Genomic DNA, 17,454 nt, shown 5'->3' with positions numbered 1-17,454 from the left:
CAAGTGCCAAATGAAGTTGAGGACTCAAAAAAGCTAGCCAAAATTTTTAATAAAAAAAGTTGGCGAAAAATTTAAAATAGATTAATGGAAATAGATACGTAAACACATATTTGCTACATACACTAGACGTGAAGGTTAACCAAAATACATTTTCCTTTAATCCTGTAGACAGTACTTCAAGATGCACCGGAAAAGACTGGGTTAACATCAAGTGGAAGCCTGGCAAGATAACCCACACATACATGCTTTTTTTTTTTTACACTTTAAGTAATTGTGTTAGTACAACCACCTTTCCTGTAGTATTTACTAAAATATTTCTATATGTAGTTTGAAGACATTTCTTGAGATAAATACCCACAAAAGTATGTGTCTTTTTGAAAAGTAATAGTTATAGTTCAACCATTTTGAGCACTTACAGTGAAAAAGTATGGAAACAATTATTTTGAATGATTAAAGTATTACATGTTTTAAGCAAATAAAAATGTGCCAAAAATAGGATTATAGTTATTTTTTTAAAGTGACTGCTGTAGTGCAACCAACAGGGGCTTTCTATGTGCGCATTACTGTTGGAGACATGAATCTTTGTTTATATGACACATATTAAATGTTTTTGGCAAAAACAATTCACCAAAATTAGGATTATGTTTTTTTTCAGAAGGCAAGTGCTGTAGTACAACCAGGAAGGGGCCTTCTATGTGCTACTACAGAAATCAGAATGCGAAAAGTCCCTTTCATTGATTTTTGGTGAATATTTTAAACTTTTAATTGCATACTGTTTCACCATCATGTGACATATGAGACAAATATGACCTGTAGTAAGCAAAGGCTTACTATTGGCAGCTACTACAGCAATCGGAATGAGAAAATGTCTTTTGGTTGATTTTAGGTGAATATTTTAAACTTTTAATTGCATACTGTTTCACCATCATGTGACATATGAGACAAATATGACCTTTAGTAAGTAAAGGCTTACTATTGGCAGCTACTACAGCAATCGGAATGAGAAAAGTCCCTTTCATTGATTTTTGGTGAATATTTTAATCTTTTAATTGCATACTGTTTCACCATCATGTGACATATGAGACAAATATGACGGTGTGTAAGTAAAGGCTTACTATTGGCAGCTACTACAGCAATCGGAATGAGAAAATGTCTTTTGGTTGATTTTTGGTGAATATTTTAAACTTTTAATTGCATACTGTTTCACCATCATGTAACATATGAGACAAATATGACCTTTAGTAAGTAAAGGCTTACTATTGGCAGCTACTACAGCAATCGGAATGAGAAAAGTCCCTTTCATTGATTTTTGGTGAATATATGTTCGAGAAAATTCTTTGCAATCTACCAAAACGGTAATTTGTAGACGGCCCCTTAGACAGAACCTAACAACAGAACAGGAAGTTAAAATCGAATATCAAGTGAATATCAAACGTCCAGCCAACTCACAGCGCTCTACAAGCGATCTGTTGCTGATTAACTATCAGACACACAACATGTGTTCTGTACAGAATAAGCCTTTAAATCAAACAAATCGCAGTTAAAATCCCTCCAATTCAAAATCAATAAAAAGTTAAATAAAATGTCATCATCTTGAGTCGATGCTGAACCAATTAGCTGTTAGATCAGCGGAGAGGCCGGCGTTCCCAACACAGTCTCACTCCCTACTGCCGTAAATGTACGCATGGTCAAGGACCCTGCGGCGTCAAGATTCAACGAAAGAGGTGTACCCTTGATGTTATTTTTTCGACGGAGGGGGTCCGTCAGATAGACATTCATGTTATTCCCTCACCGCCGGATAACGACGAAGAAAAACGAAATCTGTGACAGTTATTATTGGTATTTTTAGCCCAATAACCACTGTTTTAATCAACATTATTCACGAGATATTATCATGGTGTATATGTATTTATTTTAATGTTATTATTTCGGTCTATTTCGGCCAGGGAAGCTGGGTAGCTTTTTGTTGATTTATATTTTTTAAACTATAATGCTACATCTATCAACATTTATTTAGATGTTATCATGGTATTCATTTCTTTATTTTAATAATATTATTTCGGTCTTATTACCGGTGAAATATTACAGTATGCTGTAATTAGAACATTACGATATGATCCTAGCAGGACGCATTCAATGCCGATATCCCCCAATGCAATGCGGCCGTTGATTTCAAAGAATTGGGGCGCGATCAGCTGGTCTTTTTAATTAAACACGTTCTTGTTAATTTCTCCTGAAATAATGTATGCTTAGACCACATTAAGAGATGGTCTGAGCCACATATGACCACATTCTTTTAGCCGTGTGGACTCAAATCTGCTTTTTCAATTGTAAGCAGAAGTACTGACTCATTCACTGGCTTTGTCCACGATGTCTGAGGTACAGCTTTTGGTTTGTGTATTTTGTCTTTGTCTTTTTAAACATGTAGTACTTTGAAAGTATTTGGCCTGTCACAGAAACCACTGAGAGTGAGTCATGTGTGTTTTCGGAGGTTATTATTCTGTTATATTATTATAGTCATTCTGTCGCTGATTTTTCTGCGATTTTTGTTCTGCATCTCAGATTTGATGCCCAGCTATCTGGAGCTTTGTGCCCTGCAGGCAGCCGTGGAATTATTTTAACTTCATTTAAGTAAATTTCATTTATAATGTCTGTCTCTTACTGTCAAAAGAAAAGATAAGAGCAGCAGTTGAAACATGGCATGCTGGGGTCATGTTGAGGTGTGTGTGTTTGTGTGTGTGATGTTCTTTAGGCCTTAATAGGTCTTAAGATAATTTTAAGACTGTTGCTTCACCTTTGGCAGGACTCTTCTGTTCCGCGGCCAACTATGAACATGCTTATATTGTGACCCACAGAACTCCATTTATACTCTATTATATATTTTATTTTATTTTCAAGTTCAAGTTTATTGTCATATGCATATTAGTACGAGTACAACAGCAATGTAATACAATGTGCCTTAGCACTCTCTCAGCACCAGTCAATAATAACAATTTTAAAAACATAATAGCATTAAAAACATTATAAAATATCCTACATAATATACATAAGTGACTAAGTTCAGACCACAGCCCTCCTTCCTGTTGTGCTATCGTTCAATAACCTTATTACCTGGGGGTAAAAACTATCCCTAAAACGTGTTGTCGTGTTTGGATGCTCTGAAAACGTCTCCCGATGGAAGATGGGAGAAGAGATTGTGTGCAGGATGACTGGAATCCTGTATAATACCTTGTGCCTTTTAGTGCTGCGTTTCCAGTAAATTTGTTGGAGCGATTCAAGGGGAACCCTGATGATTTTAGATGCAGTCCTGACCATATATACTATATATTTTTTTCTGACAAATGAGGTTTTTCACTGCCCGATGCCAATATTTAGAAAGCAGGGCAGCCGATGTCCTTGCCGCAGCAGCCGCAGGTTTCGATTCCAAACTGCGGCCCTTTGCTGCATGTCTATGCCCCTCTCTCACCCCTTTCCTGTTTTTAGCTGTCCTGTCAAATAATGACCATTTAAAAAAGAGAAATGGTTATATTTCATTCTATTGTAGTATTAATTGTAATGACTATTTCAAATTGTCTACATTTTGGGTATAATTTAAATACACTTCAATGCCTTCAAGGTTTGTACAGAAGACTTTTCATTACATTGTTCTTGGTGAATATAGATTACTTCACTTTAGGATTCTTCCATGACAAATGACCATTACTTTTCTACTTACTGGCAGCATGTCCTCCTGGTCTCCTTTCCATCACATAGAACAGCTGACATGAGGACTCTTGCATGTTTAGCTCTGCAGCATAGCACTTGTGCGTTGGGGTTGTCTGACGGCCGACCACTTCAGGGTTCCAACAAACCGATCCCATCTGGTGTACAGATACATAGATACCACCTCTGGCTTGTGAAATGTCTCGGCTGCTGCCATCTTGGGACATCTGACCCGTTCCGACCATAAAGACACATAGAAAAAGATGTTTGTGCTGCTTCTGGTTGTTCATGAGACATAAATAACCAAACTAAACAACATGGAATAACATTTTACAGATGAAAAAGGTGTTTAACAATTTTTTACTGTTATAAACGTGTTGAAATTAATATCACAAAAGGTAACGTTAATCCTTCTAACATAAAGTTAAGTGACTGATGCTGAATTAAGCTAATGCTAGCGTGTGTCGGGTAAAGTATTTTTTTATTTCAGAAATTAGTAATATATCAGTAAGATGCTGAAAATTATGTTTGTCGTGTGTGTTATTGAAGTGGCTGCTCAGGGGCTGATCTGCCATTCCTCGAGTGAAAATAACTCATTTTCAGATGGATCCTGTTGAAGCCGTGAAGCCCAAAAAGAAGACAGAGAAGCAAGATGTGTCGCTGAAAACAGCCTTATCCTCCAAAACCTCCAAGGTAGCAGCAGAGACAACTAACATGTCTAAAATGTTTGATTTTCCTCTCAAATCAGTGGTCTGTTTGTTGTTTAGTTTATTAGTAGAAAGAGACAATTCAAAGTTCAATTAATTCATCCATGAAATCAAAGAAACTACATACCAATTAACCAACGCAAACATGTTTTAAATAAATATCCCTAAAATAAAACCATGGACATAAACAAACAGATTTTAACAGCAACACATTTTATTATTAACCTGTTAATGCAGACATGTTGGGAACCACTGAACTATAAAACTCAACCTTCACTATGAATGTCACTCTGTCTTTATTCAGACTACAAGTGCTGCTGTCCAGACTGGGAGGATAAAAATAATGGAAATCAAAATGACCAATAAGACGAACACTCACCTTGAGGTAGAGTTGAACGGCCGGATGCAGACGGTTTATGTGACAACTCGTCTTCTGGCGAACGTGTTTGGGATCAAAGTGGAGGATGATTTTGAAAGGAGACTCCGCTATCTAATGCCCCTCACAGCAGAAGCAACATTACAAGGAAATAAAATCACAGACATTAGGGTTATCCCTAACCTGGGTAAGAAATCAATATAGATTATTTTCCTAACAATTAAATTCTTTAACATGAAATCACAGTGAATGAAATTATGAGTAAAAACTCTTTACAAAGTGATAAAAACAAATATTACAAATAAATACATAATTAATTGCCAGCCACAAACCAGCCAACTTGATAGATTTCTTCCAGTCCAGTTCTTTTAACTTATTAAATTAAATATTATTTGTTTTTTTCAAAGACGGTTAGTCTTTTTTGGACCAGGCTGTAAACATGTTTATTTCTGCTGTAAAGTCGGGCAATGGGAATTGACTCCCTTTTGGACCCAGGACGATGGGAAAGCGAAAGAAGAGAGAGACTTTATGCAAGTACACCAAACCACATGAGGTGCCACATCAGGCAGTGATACTGGATCCTGTAGAGATATTCAATAACAAATGTCACATTTCGACTTGTGATTGTTATGCACACAGAATTTAAAATGTTTAAATAAGCCACTGAAAAAATCAAATGATGGTGTAATGAACACAAAATATAAGTTTGTCTTTTGGCTGATGGATCTCTACTTAGACATAACATCTGTTAACCAGCATCTATGAAAAAATATCTAAACTCAGCATCTCTCTACAGAGAAAAAGCACCAGAGAAAAATGACAGAATCATTTTCAATTTGTGTGGGTTTAACTTTTTAAACTGTCTTTTTCAGAGACAAGTGAATGTGCGACTACATCAGGATCAGTAGCCGAGAAACAAAAACCTGACACTGGTAGGCATCACAGACACACACACACACACACACACACACACAAAACACACACACACACATGTATATTAAGTTTATGTAGGCCCGGGTTCGAATCCCGACCGAGGCCCTTTGCTGCGTATCATCCTCCTCTCTCTCTCTTCTCTCTCTCTCTTTTTTTTCCCTCATTTCCTGTCTCTCTTCAGTTATTCTAAATAAAGGAAAAAGCCATGAACATATCTTTAAAAAACAAAACAAAATAAAACCACATCATTATTAAGTGAAATAAATTGGCCTCTTCTCAATAATTTAGAATAAAATAGCAGTTTTTATAACACATTTTTTTAGGTAAAATTCTGCTGATTAATGAAATAAGATCGGTAACTAAACACTGACAGAAGTTTGTTTCTCCTTGTAAAGATCAACAGAAGAGCAGCCAACCTGACAAGGTAAGAGTTTGGAAATAAACTAGAAAATACTTTCATGTATACATCATACACAATAACCACACAGCAGTAAAATGTTTTAAAATATGAATGTAAGTTACTATATTAAGAACTGAACATTGATGAAATAGTACTTTTATTTTTTATGTATCTAATTTAGCCTGATGGTCTGACAGTTTACTCCATTAAAGAAGTCACGTTATTTCCTGACCAGACAAATACGTGGGTGTCAAAGGAACAGTTACAAAGGTGAGTTTAAACCAGAGAAGTTACTTACAAGATACAAGATGACTTGTGACAAATCTATTATAGTCACATCCCCTGTCCCTCCATCCAACCCTTCCCACCCCACATGAAACTGGTAGCCAGATATACAATAGTTAAACAAATAAAAATTATCATAATTATACAATAATAAATTAAATTGGAAAAAAAACTAAATAATAAAAATAGAAATAGAAAGGAATTAATCATCTCTAGGAAAGGTTTAGTGGTTGTTGACACCAGGACACCAGAGGGCCAGATTGATGGGATCCATTAGCGAGCAAGAGTCACTAGAGCTCAGATGCTCCTGTAATATATCCCTTCGTACGGTGTTGTATGGCAGGCAGTCAGTGGAGCATAGCCACGTGGGTAGCAGGCCATTACAGTGACATAGGTCGCTATAATTACATTTTCCCAGGGGGGGGAAGCTGTTTAACATGGTGGATCAGCGACTTCCAATAAGAATACAACTTATCGGAGGAACCTCTAAGAGCAGACTTTATTTTCTCAACTTTTAAGCAAGATCAAATATCAAACAGCCAGTTCTTAAAAGATGGGGGTGAGGGTGACTTCCAAAGATGCAAGATCCTCTGATGGGCAATCAGAGAGGTAAAAGCAATTACAAGCAATTAGTAGCCGTTGCTCTAATTACCATCTGGAGACCTTCCAAAAATAGCTACATGAGGGAACGTACAGATCTTCAACTCCAAAACCTTTGAGATTGTATTAAAGAATAGCTGCCAGAAGTTGGACAGTTTGGGGCATGACCAGAACATTTGGGTCAAATCACAAGGGTAATTGGTAACATCTATTGCATCCCTCATCTGATGCACCCGGGTAGATCTTGGCAAGCCTGGCTTTACTATAGTGGTTCCTATGTAATACTTTCAATTGTAAAAGACACAAGGAAATCAAGGAAATCTGTGAGACGAGAAAGCACAAAGACTACAGGTGAAGAAGCAAAGTTAGATGAGGCATGTATGGTACATTAATGCGTTTTTCAGTTTAATTTGATGTTTTATTGGGTCTACGACTGCAACAGCTTGAACCTGTACAGTCTGTGGTGTGGTGAAGACGAGCGCGGCGTATTTGATGGAGTTGGCAGCTCAGTGTGCCCAAGATGCCACCAAAACGTTCCAAAGTATGGCCAAGGAGGAGTGATGGTGGTATTTTATGAAACTGAATTCTTCCATTACATTATGGGCATCAAATGAAGTAGAAAAAACTGTTAAGATCTCTATTGGTATTGGTATCACTTTAATCATAATGGATTATAATTTTTTAACCCATCCCTAATTTTCGATGCATATGATAAAAACGAATCTTTTTTTGAATTTCTTAAATTGAAGTGATAATACACATATAACGCAAGATACCAAAAATTGTTATCCATTTTCCAAGTGAAAATTATGACAAACAAAGTTGTTGATTAGACATGATACCCAATCTTAAAGTCAGAGTGATAAGAAACAAATTATGTTTTTAAATTTGTGAAAAATAAGTAATTTCTGTTTGTTCAGATTCAGCTTGTCAAAAAGAAGAAAGTAAAAAGGCAACAATTCCAACTTGAAGACGAGACTGATTCCATCGAGATCGTTATGTGGAGGGAAGCCACCGAACTATGCAAAAAATTATCAGTTGGAGATGTCGTTAAGGTTACCAACATGAAGACCAATGAGTACTCTGGAAAAATATCGCTGTACTCAACTGATTACACCAGAATTGAAAAGGTACCCGCAATGATCTCCTCACTCTACTTTTCTCAAAGCCACAAGTCAGTCATGTTTGTAGTTTAGTCAGTGGAATGAAGCAAATCTGGACATGATTGTATTGTATTGAGGGTTGTTTCCAATATTTGAAAATGGATTACGGGAATTATATTTAATGGTGTTTTAATCTCGTGGTTTTTGTTCAGATGGGTCCTGATGGAGCTGTGAAGCCCAAAACGAAGACAGGATCAAGATCCATCCCTACAACCAGCCGAAACCTCCAAGGTAGCTGCAGGGACGTCTCTGTTCTACTGAGGCAAACTTAAGTCAGTAGACAAAAATCATACATTACAAATGTGCCATGACTCGGCACCTGGGTAGCTCACCTGGCCCGTATACAGAGGCTCAGTCCTTGACGCAGCGACTGTGGGTTCAGTTCCGACCTGAGGCCCTTTGCTGCATGTCATTCCCCTCTCTCTCCCCTGTTATGTCTAAAGCTGTCCTGTCAAAAATAAAGGCCCAAAATGCCTGAAAAATATTCTTTAGAAAAAGAAATGTGGGAAATGACAACATAAATGAAGAAGAACTGCCTACAGTCTATCTCTGTGGGACTTCTGCAGACGAGAGAGTGAGAAAGAGCCGTTTTAAAAGTTTGTCTTATATGTCTCCAAAGCTGAACACTGCTGTTGTCCTTTCTCAGCTATGACTTTAAACGCATCACTCGAGCTTCTGCGCATGAAAGTCACCTGAATACACCATTTTGTAAACATAGCAATACTGAGAAAAACAGAGTTGTGTGGAGCTGATAGTCTTTATTAGCTTTATATCAACTCATTCTGCAATGCCTTGAATGTAACAGACATTCATTCATATAAAATAGTTGCGCACTATGGCTTTAATCAGCATTTATTAAGAGACATCCAAATCCAGCATCTCTCTGTAGAGAAAAACCACCAATGAAAAATGCAAAATTAAATTTTTAATTTGTGTGTTTAACTTTTTTAATGTCCTTTTCAGGGACAACGAGCGAATGTGCGAGTACGTCAGGATCAGGGGCCAGGAAGCGAAAACCTGCAACTGGTAGGTCAACACACACTGAGCCACCGACAAAATCAATACTATGACACTGTGGTAGTGTAGTGTGACATTTAGGTAGGCCTGTAGCGATGCAGCGACCGCGTCAACGTCAAAATTACGTCAACGCGTCAAATTTTTGCGTCGGCGGCCGGCACAGCTTCGCCACACACACGTGGGAGACCAAAACATTGCAGAATGGAGAACGAAACAGCAACCTCCTCACATAATTCCCAACAAAGCCCTGCAAAAGCCCAAATAAAATAAAAGTCCTAAAAACAGCTCGCCCTAAATCATCGAAGGTATGGGAATACTTCAAATTTAGTCCCAAACGTAAAGGAGTCGTTATTTGCGCTCTTTGCCAAATGGAGTTGGCATACCACACCAGCACAACAGCAATGTGGGAGCATCTGAAACGGAGGCACCCTATTGTCACTGCTGAAGGAGACAATAAAGTAATAACGTTGGCTAAATTAATTTCATGTTTGCGTAGTGTGTTGTGTAGCTTGAGGCTCTGCGCACTTCGGTGGTGCTAGCTAACTATCTTAGCTCTCCGTGCAGTTTGTTCGTGCTAGGTTAGTAGCTAACGTTAACGTTAGCTAGCTACTGGCGCCTAGACAGCTGTGTTTAGCTAACGTTAGTTATCATCTAATGTTGGCTTGAATCGTAGCTAGCTTACGGCTGCAGAACACAGCTATGTATAGTAGCTAACGTTAGCTAAAGTGAACGTTAGCTACTAACCTAGCACGAACAAACTGCACAGAGAGCTAAGATGCGTTGGTTAGCCTTGCACCACCAAAGTGCACAGCTGATAGGTTTGCTAACGGTAGCAAACAGATTGCAGTAGCTTTGTACAGGAGAGATTTATGTTGGGACTGTAAAACTGAAAACAAAAATTTTATATTGTGTTAAACACTCTCAGGAATGTCTATACTGCACTGCCGTATTCTTTTGCATTACAACTTATTAATTTTTAGAGTTATAAGAGAGTTATGTTTGTACTGTAAAAGAGTAAACAGGCTGGCCTTTCATTTTGTATAACAGTAAAATAATTCTATGTATTTAATTTTGTGTAAAGCAGAAGATTTTTTGCTGTGCAAAACTGTTTAATTAAGATTTGTTTTGCTATTTATTTGATACATTATGGTTTTTATTAATCGAGCAACAGAAAAATAAATGTTAGATTAATCGTCTAATTAGTCATTAGATTAGTCGACTAATCGATAAAATAATCGATGATATCGTTTAATAAATAATCGTTTACCCCAAGCCCTACATTTAGGGCACTTTCACATTTACAGTTTGGGTAGACTTGTTGTGATTTGGGGGTTAAGTAGCAACAGCAGCCAATTGATGGCTTTCTTCCTCTTTAACTTAACTTTTTTTTTCAGGTACAACGATCAAACTTGCAGCTGTCCAAGGATCGGTGACCAAGAAGCAAAACCCTGCAGCTGGTAGGTCAACACACACACACACACACACACACACACACACACACACACACACACACACACACACACACACACACACACACACACAGGGTCAGGGACAGACAGTTCTAATGCCACTTTTCCACTGCACGGTACAGAACGGCACAGCACAGTTCTACTCAAATCGACACACACTGAAAGCAAGGAGTCAGGTACAGCACTTACTACAAAGTACAGAAATTACTAATGAAAAGCTCTCCAAAGCAGCTTTTTATGATTAATGAAATGCAGTCATAATACAAAGTCGATGTTGATGTTATGTGTGGTCAGGCTGGGCATGCTCTCAGAAGCATCCTGTGCTCCAGACAAGGACAGTCAGTGGCTCCATGTTATCTTGTGAGAGGGCAATCAGTATAATATGGCTTTCTATGCAAACAGTTTTAATATAAACAATACATTAGAATGTAAAGAATAATATTTCTAACAACCCTCCAGAGTGGAAATCTTAAAAACGCTCCACCGTGGTGTTCCCGTCTAAAGGGGTAAAAGGCAAAAGTCTGCAGCCCCTATTGTTGTGGTGGCTGGCGACCCACCCCATATTTCGTTACATAAATCAAAATATAGAGTGATTACTCGTCCATGGCCACTCCGCCGTTGGGTATCCACAGCCTGCCTATACTTGGTCCGGATGGCTTTCAGCTTTGATGATATCTGACTTTTACAGATAGCGTCTTTCTCCTGTGGATATGACGTCCCTCCAGGTACAGGATACTGCTGAAGAAATTCGGTCCATATGTCTACATATTTTAACCGGCAGGACTTCCAGTCCACGCCCTGTTGTGCCACCTCCTCGTCTGTCCAGACAAAATTGTCAGCTTTTGCTTCGCCATGTTTTGGTTTTCGCGCTACTAGGGAGAGAAGTAGAAGGAAGGTTCTACGCGGGAGCGGCGGCCGGGTGGTGTTGTGTGGCAGTGCTTCACACTACCACCTAGCCGCCTGGCGTGCATACTACATCAAATTTCGCACACTTTTGCATCACCATATGCCGCAGATTTCCCTAACCCCTAACCCTATGTTGACAATCGACCAAGTACAGGCGCTGATGAAATGATCCAGCGATGATGTCACAGCAGTTTCACGCCTCAGCGCTAAGGATCAATCAATTACAAGATATCATGTTTTACTCAGTAGTTTAACTTACTTCATTTATCACTGTCAAAGGGCCTTCTGGAGAGTTGATGCCTGAACCTTTAGCCAGTGCTGTGGTAAGTGTTTTATTTTTAATGTTTATATTAATGTTTTTTTTATTAACATATGCTCCACTCACTAAAACATTTTCTGAAACAGGACTGCATTGAGTGGACTGAACTTCAACCTGTAGTCAACACAGTGGATGAGGTTCAAACATATAGGTAAAAATATTAATTTCATCACTCGTTTTTCTTGTCTCTTTGGATTTAAACCAAAGCTCAGCCTCAAGGAGCTCACTTCCTTGAAATTAACGTGTTGGGTTAAAAATCTGTCAGAGCCAATTTCTGGACAGCTTTACTTTGAGGTTATTGAAATATATGTGCTGTAACATTTAAATAATTTGTAATGGGAACTGGAACTAATTGGATATTACCTGTGTGTATCTAAAAATAACTATAGTTTCTTTTCCTTGGCTTACTGTTCCATCATACCATGAAAAAGGTTGCAAAGTGCATCACATTTTTGTAGAAAAGCTGCAGTTTAGCTTGCATCATAGCAAAAGTCAGTATTTCAGCGTGTAGTAAATCCAAACTAAAATATGTCTTCCATTTCACTCCTTAGCTTCCAGTGTGACGCAGGTCGCTTTGAATGCAGCGTGTCTGCCCTGCGCTGGGTTTGTGAAGAAAAGCTCAGCTTCAGATACCAGTTCTGCTCATGGGAGGAACACAGGGTGAGGCTTTCAGCCACAACATACATGCCAGCAGGACCCCTACTGAACATCACAGTCACAGCTGGCAAGATGGAGGAGGTGCATCTGCCACACTGGATCTGTGTAGGTAAGATGTCATGCAAAGACTTTTGCAATGTTCAGTAAACATGCAAAAGGAATATTGATCCATCCCTTTTCTAATCAATCAATTTGTGCACTATTTTTGCAGATCACAACTCCAAAATGTCAGACAATTTTGCAGTTCTACATATTGATACCTGTGGAGATGTGTGGAGGAAAGTGTCTGAAGTGACACGGTGCCACGTCAAGTTACTCCAGCCAACGTTCTCACGAATAGGAACAGAGTTCCGGAAGACGTTTGGCTTCCCAGTGAAAGTGTTCTATAACGTGTTGATATACATGAAGAAACACCAAGCTGCCCTTACACTGCATGTTTACCTGGTGCCACCTGATGAATTCCTGAAACAGGTTTCTATGTTATTTTTCACATTAATAAATTCAAACAGTTACATGATGTTACTCATAATATTGTATTGTCCATTACCTGGAATAAGCACCAATACCATTGTGAATATACTTTAATTCTAAAAAAATGTTGGCTACTTTGAGTTTAAGAATGCATTTTCTCTCACAGGAAGTGGAAAAAATGGAAAACTCTTGTGGATCAGTGAGAATCATAAAACCAGACCCAGACAGGCCCATGCAACTGGGAGATCATTACTCGCTGACAACAGACAAGATGGATGCAATGATTCAACCCCCTGTACGTTTCAACAGTTTTAATATCAGGACTGTATTCAAAGTACACTAGCTACGTATAATAACTATACTATCTTTTAATTTCATTATTTAAAAAGTATCATTGGAAAATTCTCTCAATTGAAAATAATGACTGCAAAAAAAAAAGTCTTAAACAACATTTATAATTATTTTCACAGAGACGAGAGCTCAGAGATGATAGTAATAATTTATTTGAAGTGTTCATCAGAAATGCAGACAGTGACGTCCCCCTCAGGCTTGAAAGTGGGAAAACCACCATCTGGACCTGTACCATTTATAAAGGTTAGTGGTTTATACATAAGTTTGCTGCTTTTGTTCTGTTGAGCTAAATATGCACAGTTGGCTAAGCTAATGGGACGTGTGTTGTGAATTAAGTGGAGATTTTTTTTTTTTATTAAGCTAAATATCCATTAACCAATGTGATGTGTATTTTATTACAGAAAACTACCTGAGCACTGATCCTACACCAGGTAAGAAAAGAGAAAGGTCTTAGGAAATTATAAGATGACTTCACATAGTGGCTTCCAACAACATAACCCTTTGCTTTAACTTCCACTTCCTTGATTTAGAATTTTAACATGATCATTACAACTTCTAGTATTGACCGTTTGCTATTTAAGATTTAGGGCCCTATTTTAATGATCTAAGCGCACAGCGTGAAGCATCTGGCGCAGGTGTGTTTAGGGCGTGTCCAAATCCACTTTTGCTAGTTTGACGGCGGAAAAAAGGTTCTGTGTGCCGGGCGCATGGTTCTAAAGGGTTGTATTTAGCGTCTTCATTCATCATAGGTGTGTTTTGGGCGTAACATGCAATCAACCAATCAGAGATCATCTCATCATTTATTTTTAATCTTCTGCATGTGTGTGTACTGCTTACTTACAATGTGGGTTGTTGTTCAGAGTCTGACTCCTGTGTTGTGTAACTGTTCTGCCTGCGATACGACATTACCCTTTAAACTGATTGGCTGTATCAAAAAAATTTCCATATCTACGTAACTAATGATATATTTACAGATTCATACAAAACTAGGGGGCACCGTCTGATATAAAATATGAATGTCTCCTTTTGGTTGCTGTTTATTTTTTTTAAAACTGACAAAAGTCTTTTCCCTGGTTATCTTCCAGGTCCAAGTGGGGTAATTCAACAGAGAAATGTCCCAACAGAGGACAGTGACCCATCAGAGGACAGCGACCCAACAGAGGACAGCGACCCAACAGAGGACAGCGACCCATCAGAGGACAGCGACCCAACAGAGGACAGCGACTCAGCAGAGGACAGCGACTCAGCAGAGGACAGCGACTCAGCAGAGGACAGCATCCCAACAGAGGAAAAGCTGTTAAAAGTTCGGACAGAGTTTGTAAAAAGAGTGTCTGATGCCAATCTAAACCAGCTTCTGGATAAACTCCTTGAGCGCGGTTTTATAAATGATGAGGAAATGCAGGCAGTCAGAACAAAAGTCAAAGCAGAGAAAGCACGAAACCTGATCGACCTGGTGCGGGAGAAGGGACCAGAAGCCTGCTCACTTCTGATCAATACTCTCTGTGAGGTGGATCGATGTGTTTCAAAAGTGCTGAAATTAATCTGAAGCTAAAGCAAGAGACTATGGAGTGTGATGATGAATCTCTGTAATAACTGATTGTTACACATTAACTATTGTCATCTTTAGATTAGAATCTGTTTAAGCCTGTTTTATTAAGTAAACGTTGACTATGAAAATGATTCAAAGGGAGAAGAAGACATGTTGCTCTTTGTTTTTGCCACTAGATGGAGGCAGAACATCACAGATGGACAAACATGCAGATGTAAAAATTAGAAAAAACAATTGAGAAAAATATGTCTTGGTGAAGATTATTCTCCTGATGATTAAAGAGATACTGGTTGGTCATTTATTTATATATATATATATATATATATATATATATATATATATTTCTTTTACATTTTTACAGCCTCTGATATAATCGTTACTTTAGAAAAATAAAAACGGAAACAAATACCGCTTAATGCAGCGTGGCTTTTACAATTATTTTTGTTTCATTTATAGTGTCCAATCATAACAGAAGTCTCTCAGGACAGTTTATATTTAGAGTCGGTCTAGACCACACTATCATTTATGAGGAGCCAACAATTCCCACCAAGAACAAGCATTTAGTGTGACATCTGCGACGAAAGACTTTCCTTTAACAGGCAGAAACCTCGGACACAACTTGACTCTTGGTGGGCGGCCATCTGTTTCATGCAGTTAAAACATCAGCAGTAGGACTGGACTCATTTGCTTAACAGACACACTAAGGAGACCGTTGGTTGTCAGTCCAAGTTGGGCCAACGTTGAGTGTCTGTCGCTCTAGTTTTTGCGGTCTGCCCTCATGTGACTTTTTTTTTGGGATGTTTCAACATATTTAATCAGCTTTTGGTGAAAGAAACTCATCTAATTTGTTGTTATGCTAAAGGGAATTGCATAAGAAGAAAAACGGTAGTGAGGAAAGCAAGCAAACAACTGAGAGCGGAGAGAGCACAGAAGAATCCTCTCAATATTCATCTATAGGTGCATCTCAGTTCTCTTAAATTGTATCAAAGTTTCCTTCACTTGCTTTCCTTCCTTTGTGTCTTAGTCTGTCCCACAGACGAAGCATTGAAGACGCGAGGAAATTATGGTAGGAGAGAGGAAACGAGGAAATATGTTTTTAGAGGGACCACATGTTTTAGATCAGGCCGCAGGATTTGTGGACTTGTTAAACTCTGTGTGATCTCATGCTGCTTAGATGTTAATGAGTCAGAACAAACAATATACATAATATAACACTTTCAAAGGGCTTCTCTGCATAGCAAGTACTTTTACCTTTGATACGTTTTGTTTTGCTGCTAAACCTTCCATCATTTTACTGAGGCTAAACTGCTGACTGTGTTGAAAGCTTTAGCTCGCTGACTTAAACAACTGACAGCACATGAGTTCATATGTGTTAACACACAGGAAACTGAAAGTACCCGCTCTGCTCTCGACCTGTGGGCTTGTGTGTCCTCCAGACCAGACTCTGAGTCTCTAACATTAGTTTTCCCTCACTGAGGCTGAGCTGTCACTCAAATTTTCCCTTAACACTCACTCAAACTTTCCCTTAACACTCATTAGCCAATGGGGACGCACCCCTGTAAGACCCGCCCACGCGAGAGCTATGTGTCAGAAGAATCGCAAGCAAAGACAGGCAGCGCAAAAGGGAAAGCTGGGAGCATGACTGCAAACGTGATGGAGAGAGCAAAAGACTGATCATTGAGAAAGAAGCAGAGGGAACTGTAAACAAAAGGACATAATATCAAACAAATAAAAGACCAATAGTTTACAACTACACAAATGTTTTGTTTGCAAGTTTTAAGTTTTACCTTTGAGGTGACAATTTTTTTGATTGAGTTAGTGTTTTTTGTTTGATACTTGAGAAGTTTTGCTTGGAATTAAAAGCACAAAAATAATCCCATACAACAGACGCTCCCTGTCGGCCCACATTGGTGTGTCAGAGCACTGCTGATACTTTATGTGCATGAAGCAGATGGCCGCCCACCAAGAGCCAGGTTCTGTCCGAGGTTCTGCCTGTTAAAAAGTCTTTCCTCACTGCTGTGTGAGGTCTCTAGACCTACTCCATCTGTAAAGTGTCCCAACGAGGCCTACGATTTTCATTGCCAATGACTACTCCTGTTATTGTTGTGCACATGACTAATATATAACCTTGAACCTTCAGCTTAATTTTAACACTTTCGAAAGGCATGGATCCAAGTTACAGAGAGCAGCGATCAGAAGTGAACTTTAGTTCCCTTTCTTTTTTTTTTTATTTAAACACAATACAAACACCCTCCCCAGCCCACATATGAACATTTCATCCCCCTCCTAAAAATATAAACGTATGAACAATGGCCAGTAAACATTTAAAAAGAAAAACACACACACTCAGTCAACCTCAAACATAGATCAAACTACTACTACTACTAAGTAGTTCTCGGTTAATTATTTTTAAGAATGTCAACTCTTTCAGGTAAAAGCCAAAAAGACTGAAAAAAGTGTTATAGGACACCTACTAAAGGAGTTCCGGTGAAACTGACTGTTTACTGTTCTAAATGAATGCGCTGCATTAAAACAAAAAGGAAATGTGA

At 38.5% G+C, this 17,454-nt stretch overlaps 1 protein-coding gene and 1 long non-coding RNA gene across 3 annotated transcripts in view; one reads left to right on the top strand and one right to left on the bottom strand.

The window, feature by feature from the left end:
- The window catches only part of LOC120543671, a 620,163-nt gene that overhangs the window by 133,137 nt on the left and 469,572 nt on the right, over positions 1–17,454 (bottom strand). The window lies entirely within an intron of this gene.
- LOC120543688 lies at positions 5,680–6,388 on the top strand. The gene is made up of 3 exons (XR_005636384.1): positions 5,680–5,717; positions 6,114–6,142; positions 6,300–6,388. It is a non-coding gene; the product is annotated as an uncharacterized LOC120543688 (long non-coding RNA).

This window comes from Perca fluviatilis, chromosome 16 (assembly GCF_010015445.1).
Source record: "Perca fluviatilis chromosome 16, GENO_Pfluv_1.0, whole genome shotgun sequence".
NCBI lineage: Eukaryota > Metazoa > Chordata > Actinopteri > Perciformes > Percidae > Perca > Perca fluviatilis.
The sequence above is the reverse complement of the archived record's forward strand: the minus strand, read 5'-3'. Positions and strand labels throughout refer to the sequence as shown.